Below are 10847 nucleotides of genomic sequence, written 5' to 3'. Positions count from 1 at the left end.
CTTACTCAGACTCACTCACGAAATATTTTGCCCTTAGGGCTCACTCGGACTCAGACTCACAAAAATTTTCCTCATCAACTTGTTCGCGAGTGGGGGGGCTGGCGTCACTCACTCTGCGCACCGTACATATATATATATATGTGTGTGGAGAGAGAAAGAACCATATCTGCTCTCAATTTAACGTGATTTTTTATGTTCATTGTTACGATTAGATGATTTGCTTTTCAAACTGTTCTCTGAAATCAAGGAAGAATCTGCACAAACAGATTGTGCAGGCTGGGCCGCCCTGTACTGCGACAACACAGCAGTGTTTGATAACATTTTGGAAATATTACAGTCAAGTTTAAAAATTAAAGCCACATTTAACCTGTTCTTTATTTGAGCATTCCATCTGGAAACTTCACAGTCTCAGTTTGGTATTGTAAATACGATGAGTATGAAGAACCTGCTATGACTCTAGTACCTTAAATTCTCACTTATTAAACAAGACATGTGGCTGACAAAGCAAGGTACTTAGCGAAAGTCTTTAGAATAAGCCGAGTGCCAATTTCTTTACTGTTAGACCCCTCTAATATAAAGTCTTTCTGAAGAAGAAGACCAAGTTCAGTCGATTAATATTTATGGAAACCACATTGAGCTGGTTGTGTATACTATACAGGGTGTCGGAACAAAGTGTTTTTCGTTTCGGTTTTAGTTTCGTTCCACCGCAGAAAGTTCCGTTTCGTTTCTGTTCCAGAACGAAAAAAATGTTACGTAGCGGTTTTCTTTTTTGTATGCAAAAATTTGAAGCTAAGGTAATCATAAAAAACATTGGGTTTGTGATGTAGTTACTTGCCTTCCTCTTAGAAAAGTGGGAAAACGGTAAAACACGTTCTTCAGAGGAGCGGAAGTAACTGTACCACGAATTCCTACAAACTAGCACAAGCCAGTATTAATTTCAAAGTCATAGTATTTGTTTTCTCAGAAGACAAATACGAATTTTTTTAATGGGCTCAATGCTTTGTGTCAAGGGAGTGAGCACGATTTCAGAAGCGGCATGTCATTGAGTGTAATCTCTGATGTGCAAGAGCGCTGTTCTGATAAAAAAGATCACAGCATATCCACTAAGTGAATGATGATGAAGGAGCTTGCTCCAGAGGTTAAATCCGGCAAACCGTGATTTCCCTGTACATCTGCTCAATCATCATCATATAAGGAAGTGACACGAGAGTTGTTGTGGTGCGATTGTATATACACATTATATACACAATGTTTATAATTTACATATCGATGCACTATATACTGAGACTTACATATTGATGCAGTATATACATTTTGTTCAATAGCTCATTTACGGATCACATAAGCTCGGGGGAACGTTTTCCTTGTAGTATAATGGCGGTGGCTGCTGCCGCCGCCTCGGTGCCTGTAGTGGCTTGTGCTTGCTGTCGGCGCTGGCGTCTCTCTTCGGCCTCGTGAGCTCTCACCACAGGTCTTGGCGGCGAGCCCGTGCTGCTGCTGCATTGCGAGCTCTCCGCGCTACGTCCTTTGCTTCTTCGGTGTTCACAACGAGTAGCAGTTCACGACAAGAGCGAGCGCTGTCTAAGGCGCGACCCTTTAGCGGTCTCCTATCAAACTAGAGCATGCACCGAGGGCGGAGCCGCCTGAGCGGTGGCACGCCACCTCGTGAGCGCTCTTGAATCAACAGAGAGCACAGCTGCGCCTCTAGCGGGAGCAATGAGAGCTAGCGTACACGGCAGGAGGGACGAGAGACTAACCCCCAGCAAAAGGAGCCAGCTCCTAAATGATTGCCAGCCCCTGCGCGGAACACGCAGCACAGTCACAGCGAAAGCTGGAAGAGCGGACTTTGTAGAGCCCGTTGTATAGTCCTCTTGGGGCAATTAATACAAGTACACATGCAAGTGTACCCACTATGCCATAAATCATCCCAATTTTTCTGAAGTAGAGAAGTTCCCACTGTGCCATTTTTGTCCATTCTTCGCAGAATCGTCGTACCGCTACACATCTGTAAGGCATTATGTGATCATTGTGCTATGACTGATGATGATAAAGACATGGCTGAGCACTTTGCAGTGGATGGAAGCAGTGTTGCGGAATGGGCGGCTCCATTGATTCCAATCCCATTCCGGGGAATAGAACTTGCCGCAATTCCATTCCTTTCAATTCCTCGGAATGAAAAACTTAGCATTCCCACTCCGGGAATGGCCGGGCAGTTCAATTCCATTCCTGTAATTCCTCAACATAGGAAAGTCATCTTGATAGTTTTATCGAGTTAAGAATGAACGCCCCGGGGCATAAAGCTGATGTCATCAGATGCATTAAGAACTGCAAAGTATTCAAAACACGTTAACAAGGTTGAGGAATAGTAGCTTTGGTGACATATATCGTGCAGTACAACCACCCTATTAATTCCCATAGGGGCAGTTGTCCCGCTACCTATAGTATTTGCATGTCAGCATGTTTTAATGAATGGTGATGTTTTAATATTCTTTAAGCTTAAATGTGTTACTGCTAAAATGACGACATAGCGTATTTTTATGCTGACAAAAGTAGTATTCAAGAAGACTAAGCGGTTTTGCCACGCGTCTGGAGCGGTCGTGAATATGGAGAAAACCAAGATTTGGTAAAGGCGGAAGAAAACCCTCTAGCTGTGCTAGTATTAGTTGGAACAGTGCACCGCTCGGGCACCTTGTGCCTTTGCATCGAATACTGAACACTGGGCCGCACTGCTTGTCAGCACTCACACTTGTCAAGCGCGCCTCGCAAGCATGGATGGGGTGAGGAGAACTTTCTGTGTTCGCCTATGCGCCGGTATGCAATGCCTTCCTTGTCGCAAAGGGTATTTACGCGTGTCAGTTACTAAACTGCTCGTGAGATAAAGATCAGGCTGTGCATAGAGTATTGGCCACTTTCGTGTGGTGCTATCAATGGGAACCAACGCACAAAGGCAATTTGTTTCTCCCTTCGGTATCTGCTGGGATAATGCATTTGTTTGTACACTGACTTATGCCTCGGTTTCTAGTAGGCGCGTTGCTTATAAATGTACCATGCTTGTAAACAGCCAAGCCATTTTAAAAATACTGCTTTATTGTTAAATTCGAGGCTCTGACTTACTAATGTTTGAAGTTTGAAAAACAGCATGTAGACGGAAACGTGCTTTATTTTCGGAAAAAGACGTAATTCCATTCCCATTACATTCCGTGCCAAAGGCGCTTAATTCCACTCTCATTCCATTCCTCCAAGCGTTGTCCCCATTCCACTCCGGGGTCGCGAAAATGTGGAATGATTCTGGAGTTATTCCAATTCTGGTGAGGCAACTTCGCAACACTGGTGGGAACGCAATCTTTGCGCTATTAGCATTGTGTGATGACTGGTTGTTATTTTACTCTTCTGCCACGCTATATTACATATATTAACACGATTCCTTGCCTGACATGATGCCTATATAGAGTATTTGTGCGAAGAAGTTGCAAGCACCGTGGCACTGTGGTGAAATACCCGACTGCCACGCAGAGGGCGCGGGTTGAAATTCCATGCGATCTTAGATATTTGTTTCTCATTTAATTTTTTCTGATATCACGCGATAGCGGTCATGGACACAGGCGGCGGACAACTCTGGCGCCAAAATCAGCTGTTGTGATCTCATAACAGCTTTCGCTGTAACAAAATTCAGCGCCGACGATGCCCTCTCCACCTTGGCCTGCGTGGCAGGCGCGCAAGTGTCCACTTGCGTTAACATAAACATCTCTGGTTGCCACTGTTTTCATTTTTCGCACAATTTCAACATGTATTTGCTTTGGAATTCCTGCCTGAGGTACGCGCTAATACCGTACCCTCAGATATGCTCACATTGCATGGGCTCAGTTGCTACGGATTGCGAAGTTTTCTTGTGAACCGAAAAACGATGGAAAAAATTTCGGTTTCACTCCGGAACAAAATAATAGATAAAGTTTCGGTTACGTTTCGTTCCGGTTAAAAATATCGTTTTTTTTTTTCCGTTTTTCGTTTTTCGTTCTGTTCCGACACCATACTATAAGATTATAAATGACTACAAATTTATCCGTCGACCCCCCACCCAGCTCGAGTGAGGGGATGGATGGGAAAACAGTGAAGTGGCCCTTTACTCCTCCCTTCCCTCTCCAAATAAATAGCCTACGTAAACTGTGTAAGCTAAATTTTTCTTTAAAAAATGTGGGTGATTATAACGTTAAACTACCCCGTATTATTTCGTTCTGTGTAGGTTGTTAGCAGTTAATGATTGGTCGAAATTTTATTGGTCATGCTCACAGCACCTGCTCATAACACGAAGCAACAAACGACGCGTAAGTGATCCACCGCATGATTACTGCTTAAGTGTGACTACGCAGAAATAATAATAAACTATTTTCAATACGACGTACTGTTGTTCATTGCCCAATAAATTTTAAGCGCATAAACAGCCGAGGACAAACAACGCGTATGACACACTTTGTCCTCGTCTGTTTGTGCGTTTAGAATTTATTGGTCAGGTGATACCAACACGCACCCAAAAGGCCACAGTTGTTAATGGTTGTTATGCTATTCGGCAAAAATTTTCGGTTGTGCCATAATATCGCCTCCTTGTACGCGACGTCACAAGTCACAAAACTCGCGGCGTTAAAATGAAGTGTGCGCAATAAGGAGAGCATTACTGTGCTGAACAATAAACAATTTTTTTTAATAGCCAGACAGTGTCTCATTCTGAATGTAATTCACGAAGGCTGCCCGCCAATCACACTGCCAGCGGCTACTTATAGCAGGTGGGCGAGATGGATGTGTATAATAGATGCTCCTCAGGTGTAGTATAACAATGTGAGCTGTTTGACGTGTATACACTCTCTGTGAACTCATCGTTGCTGACAGAGAGGTAGAGAGAGAATAAAGACTATATAATTAAAAACTTTGAGCGCGCAAAAGGACGTAGGACCAGAAGAAACACACACTTGTGGTGTGTGGTGGTGTGTGTGTTTCTTTCTGGTCCTACGTCCTTTGCGCGCTCAAGTTTTAATCATGCGTTACCAACTAGCCCACCTAGCCATTTTGTTACAAAGACTATTAAGAAGAACACAATCCTTTGCAGATGGGCAGCCTTCTTAGTCCAGAAAACCGTGGATGCTGATCATCTCCCTGGTGAGTAGATCAAGTTATGGGGCAAACTTCAAGCTGGGCTTCTCAATGTGCTAGAGTCCACTGCATTATTTATCGCATTGTTACAAGCCGCCGCGATCGCTGCGGGCTCCCACATGATAAGCAAGGTTAATCAGAGACTAAAGTGGGAATCTTTTTTAGCTCTCCTGGCTCGGCAGCTCACAGCAGTTTATATATGGAGCAGTGGCGATATGCTATTCGTTTTCAAGGAAGAAACTAAATTCCTGAAAAAGGAGAGCGTGTGATTGGGCTATAAACGTTTACTGGTTCCCGCCTATTTGCGTCGCCAATTACTTAGATTTCAGGGCAGGCAGAACAAAATAAAATCATGACAAATTGCTGTAATGTTATAGAGCCCCTACTGAGCGATAGCCTCCTCTGCAATCCTCGAGTGCAAGGCGCGAAAGCGTGGAATAGGCAGCCCGCCCTGCAGAGAGCCTACAGTGTGTCGTACTGTCGTCACAGCAGAATCGTAGGACCCAATTTTGTTGGTCGGTGATGCGGTGAATTGATGCGGTGAAGTGAAACTTTGCCTCACTTGTTAGTTCCCAGTCTGCAGCCGACAATGACCACTGTCAAAAGTGGAGGGGTTCCGCCCCTCTAACATTTCTCGGGTGGGGGGGGCTAGGGCCCCTGGCCCCCCGGTAGATACGCCCATGCTCATTTGGACTCACTCGGACTCAGAGCCATGAAAATATTACTCGGCCTGACTCACTCAGACTCGGGGCTCGATCCGAGTCTGAGTGAGTCGACTCATGAGTGAGTTTGCTGACCTATAATTTCACTTCTATCGAAATGCGGCCACTGCAGCCGGGATTTGATCCCGTGACCTCTGGGTCAGCAGTCCAGCACCTTAACCACTATATCACCGTGGCGGGTATATATTACAACTGAAGCACACCACCAATGTGCTTGAGCACCTAGTAATAAAGGTAAGTACACTGTTTATTTAGGCACATCAACATTCTTGCGAAATAACTATCTCTGGAAGAAAGGCTTACAAATGCAGTGTTTAAAAGGGGCCCTGCAACACTTTTTCAGCAGAGTCAGAAAACGCTGCCGATCGGTAGTCGAGGCTCCTGAAAACACTGGAGCTGAACGTTACAACTCAGTTCGCAGCCTGGAACTTACAATTAATTCTCAAAGTCAGCTAGAAATCGCTCCCTCTTCTTTTTACAAATGAAGCCATATGCTCAAATTCATGACCATCAGCTGATTTGAGCATAGTTACCATGGCCGCCACGGCAGGCCACCATGAGCCCACACGTGTGCTCACCATCACACTGAAAGTAAGCTGCGTGCTCGAAGGAAAACAAAGAAAAGTTCTCAAGGTCATGACGTGCGGGTGACGTAACTTCTTTCTCCCGTGCCATTCCTCCCTACTTAGCGTTCAGCACGCTCGCAGGGACGAGAGAAGAGGGAAAGCCATTACAGCGTGCGACAAATCTTTTTAACTCCTCTCGTACTTGCTGGATTCTGAAAATTTTTGCAGCGGTTGATTCGTGAGGCAATAAACTCCTTCAATGAAGCCGTTCGATGGTTACTTGGAAAAGTGCTGCAGGGCCCCTTTAAAAGTGAGAGGTGTCTCAGAACTCTACCAATACCGACAGGAGATCTGTGAACCCCTTGCTAGAATGTAGGGCTGTGTATTGGTAAAATATAAATTTCAGTTAATGTACTGGAAGCCATAAACACCATGGAGCAATGTTATACAAGGCTGTCCTTGCTAATAAAGCCTGCATTTTGTTGCAAAGTCTAATTAAAGCACATTAATTAAGCACAAATGCAAATCTCTTAAATGGAAGTGTTGCTTAAATGGAACCGCTGTCTCTAATATGATTGGTTTTGCATTCTGAATTCTGCACACCTTTTTAACTCTCTGTAAATGGAATGCCTGTTAAATACAACACATTTTTCTGGTCCCTTCAGTTTCCGTTTCACGAGAGCCTACTGTATTTCACCCGCTTGTACAAAACGATGTGTACAACAAGATGCCTTCTCTGTTTCCCTCTTTATTTCCCTCTCCACCTTTGCTCTAATCACTGCAGACCCCTTGAAGCGGTGTAGGCACTAAAACCTTCTATGGGCTATTTTCAGACCCGTGTTAAATTAGTTTCATATGAGAGCCAGATCACGTGGAGTACCAAAGCAGTGGCATTAGGAAACATACATGCCATTTGCTACATCTTCCGCATGAACCTCCACTCTGCAGTCACAGTTCTACCGAAATGCGCAGATGCATCTCGCGGCAGTGAGACCACGTTGTTGCCGCTATAGGCGTTGGGGGAATCCAACCAGGACGTGAGCGAGTGGACGTCGCAAACCATTTCGTTTTTCGTCCTTTCACAACAGATGCCAAAGTGTTTTCCTACTACACGTGGTCACAGTCATCATATTTGCCGTACATATCTCCAACGTCACACCTGTTGCAACTCTCTTTTTTGATCTTTTTGCTAATGGCTATTGTGATCAGTCTGGAAAAGAAGCCACATTCATTTCTAGGCTTCAAAATTCAAATAAAGAAGTTTGAACTCAGTTCTCTGTCAAAATTCATCACAGCATTCCTTGCAAGCACGCAAACCTCAGTGTCATGTGAGGTTACCATCGAAATTTGGGCGTGATTCTCAGCCTAGGCCCGGCCTGGAAAAACATCGAAGTTTACACCTTCGAATCTGGCTTGGTGACTTCAAGCGAGACCCGAGCCCGTCCCGAATTCGAAAAAACATTTCACCTACCCGGCCCAATCCAGCCCAACTGAGGCCTGAGCCAGTAAACTAAGTGGTGTTGCCCAAACACGGAATCGAGAGCAAGGCATTTTAAGTAGCAACAATCTACATTTTGTTGGTGCATGGTTTGCTAACAAACATACTTTAACCTGCGATAATTCCTTGCATAAAAGGACCACACCGTGGAAATAGTTGGGCATACAGGATACGATGAATGTTTGTTCAAAAGTGGCATACCGTGCCTATTTTTTCTGCAAATGCAGGTCGGGATCGTTAAGAGCGTTTTGCAGCAGATAGTGTAGCAAGGAATGTGATTTGCAGCATAACTTAAAGTTGCAATAAGGAGTGCAATAAAAACAGTGGGGACAAAGAACAGAATGCTCTGTTCTTTTGTTTGTATTGCACTTGGTATTGAACTTTGGAAAATGCTCTACTTACACACCCACCGTAAACCCTTCTGGATTTGTAGTGCCTGCAGCATAGTAGCACCTTGCCCCAGCAAGAAAAATAGAGGGAAAAAGCCAGATTTATTATGTTTGTTGTCAGTACACCAGCCTAGATAAAAATTATAACAAACCGTGTGCACTATGCGTGTTTTTCGAAAGATGTATGGACAGCCGAAAGAAAAAAGCTATTCGTGACACCATTCTTTTCATAGATCATACCACTGCTAGTATTTACAGTCTATAAGGTCTTGTGGCATAGTTTACAGTGTATTTTCTCACATGTTATTGTGCAAAAAAGCAAATTATCAGGAGATTTCGGCTTTAAGCACACCCTGCGCTGGTGCATCAGATATCCTACCATTCTAAAGTTTTTCTCTCTGCTTGCACTAGCTGCAGGGGCACACAAAATTTGTCTCGTGTGTTGTGAGGGTGTCAGCACTTGTTCTTGGTCTTCCAACACTGGAAAAAACTCCTGATGTCTTTGTGGACCTCTGCAGTAAGAACATAGCTGTCCAGCTCATCTGTTCTTATCTTTTTCTGTTTTCGAACATCATGCCACTCTTAAATATCATCTATAAAACTCCTTTTTGTTGGCTTCTCATTGAAGGTCCCAGCAGTGTACATTATGCACGTTTTGTGCAGTGCTTTTTGTTCCCTATTACTAAGGTGTATGCCTCCCTAACAATGTTGTGCCAGTAGAAGGTGGCTATTGAACTATGCGGGTAGGATAGCAGGAGGTGAACACAAAGAGATTTTGATTTATTTTCGGGCTTCGTTCCAGTTCCTTTGGGCCACCATGACCCAGTGTCTGCTAGATCACTGGGTCATGATGATTTGTTAGCACACCCATATTGAGATTACCTTGTTCGGCAGCATGTATAAATGAGCGTGGTTTCTGTTAACAAACAGTACGAAGTTGGCGCCCCTGTTTGTCGTTTTGTGTCTTCACTTAGCCCGAGTGCCTTGAGCGTCAGACCTATTTACTTCAATTATATATGCCATTATACAAGCACATAAAGGTGTGTATAAGCTTTCCGATGCTTACTGATTGTGTGCATATGGTTCAAGGCAAGGGGACATCTCCCGACATGGAATTCATAATTGTCCTTTTCCACACCAGATATTTGGTCAAATGAATAGACCTTGCCCCAGGCAGTGTTTAATGGACCTATACTATTCCTACACATTACAATGCCGTTGCGGCAATATCATGTAGCTCTTGCACCATATAGTGGAATAAGATGAAAGCTCACACGTTAACAATGTGGATACACAAAGCAGGTTTTGCATGTCCATATCGCATCACATGACCACTGGGTGCCATGACATAGCCACAGCAAAAGAATGTTTCCTTATAGTGATTCTGTGCAACAAGACTCTACGCAGACCTTTTGTTTTAGTGGACTCTCAAGGTTTCCCCGCAATAGGTCTTGCGATGACGAGTTGTAGATTTGAAATGTATTATGTTAATCTATTAATGCAATAACTAAATGACATTTCATATTTAAATTATAATGAATTCAAATAAAGCACACAGAAGTGAGATGTTAAACAGAGTTCCGATGAGTTAGCTCTGTTTTCACAAGGCTACCACAGATCACTTTTTCTCTAGAGAAGGTTCCTCTAAATGTTTGCTATGTACATATGCTACAACAGGGCTTGTTGTTGAGCAGTTGGTTCAATACTCGAGGAAAATAAGTATGGTATGATTGCACAGTTCAGGTCAGTGCAGTTTCTGTCGCATATCTTTCGACTCTGGTAGATCACTGGGTCATGATGATTTGTTAGCACACCCATACTGAGATTACCTTGTTCGGCAGCATGTATAAATGAGCGTGGTTTCTGTTAACAAACAGTACGAAGTTTGCGCCCATGTTTGTCGTTTTGTGTCTTCACTTAGCACCAGTCCCTTGAGCGTCATACCTATTTACTTCAATTATAGATGCCATTATACAAGCACATGTTCATGCTTTTTATCAAGCTCTTAAATGACAAACACACGCATACCTTATCCTCCACATTCGTAAAAGATCGATGAAACGCTACTCCTCATTAGGACGCATTCGCCAAGCGTTGTAAAAATCACCGCGGATTAATCCGTACATCGCATTACCAGATCACTGTGTCATGATGATTTGTTAGCACACCCATATTGAGATTACCTTGTTCGGCAGCATGTATAAATAAGCGTGCTTTCTGTTAACAAACAGTACGAAGTTGGCGCCCGTGTTTGTCGTTTTGTGTCTTCACTTAGCACCAGTGCCTTGAGCGTCATACCTATTTACTAGCTCTCATATGACAAACACACGCATACCTTATCCTCCACATTCGTAAAAGATCGATGAAAAGCTACTCCTCATTAGGACGCGTTCGCCAGGCGTTGTAAAAATCACCGCGGATTAATCCGTACATCGCATTCATAAAGTACTGCGATAAAGGTTTTGGCACGGTCTATGCCCATGAAATTTTACCGCGGGAGTTTCCCGTTACACACGACTCTACTGAATCG

The sequence above is a fragment of the Rhipicephalus sanguineus genome, chromosome 10, assembly GCF_013339695.2.
Source record: "Rhipicephalus sanguineus isolate Rsan-2018 chromosome 10, BIME_Rsan_1.4, whole genome shotgun sequence".
In the NCBI taxonomy this organism is placed as follows: domain Eukaryota; kingdom Metazoa; phylum Arthropoda; class Arachnida; order Ixodida; family Ixodidae; genus Rhipicephalus; species Rhipicephalus sanguineus.
The sequence above is the reverse complement of the archived record's forward strand: the minus strand, read 5'-3'. Positions refer to the sequence as shown.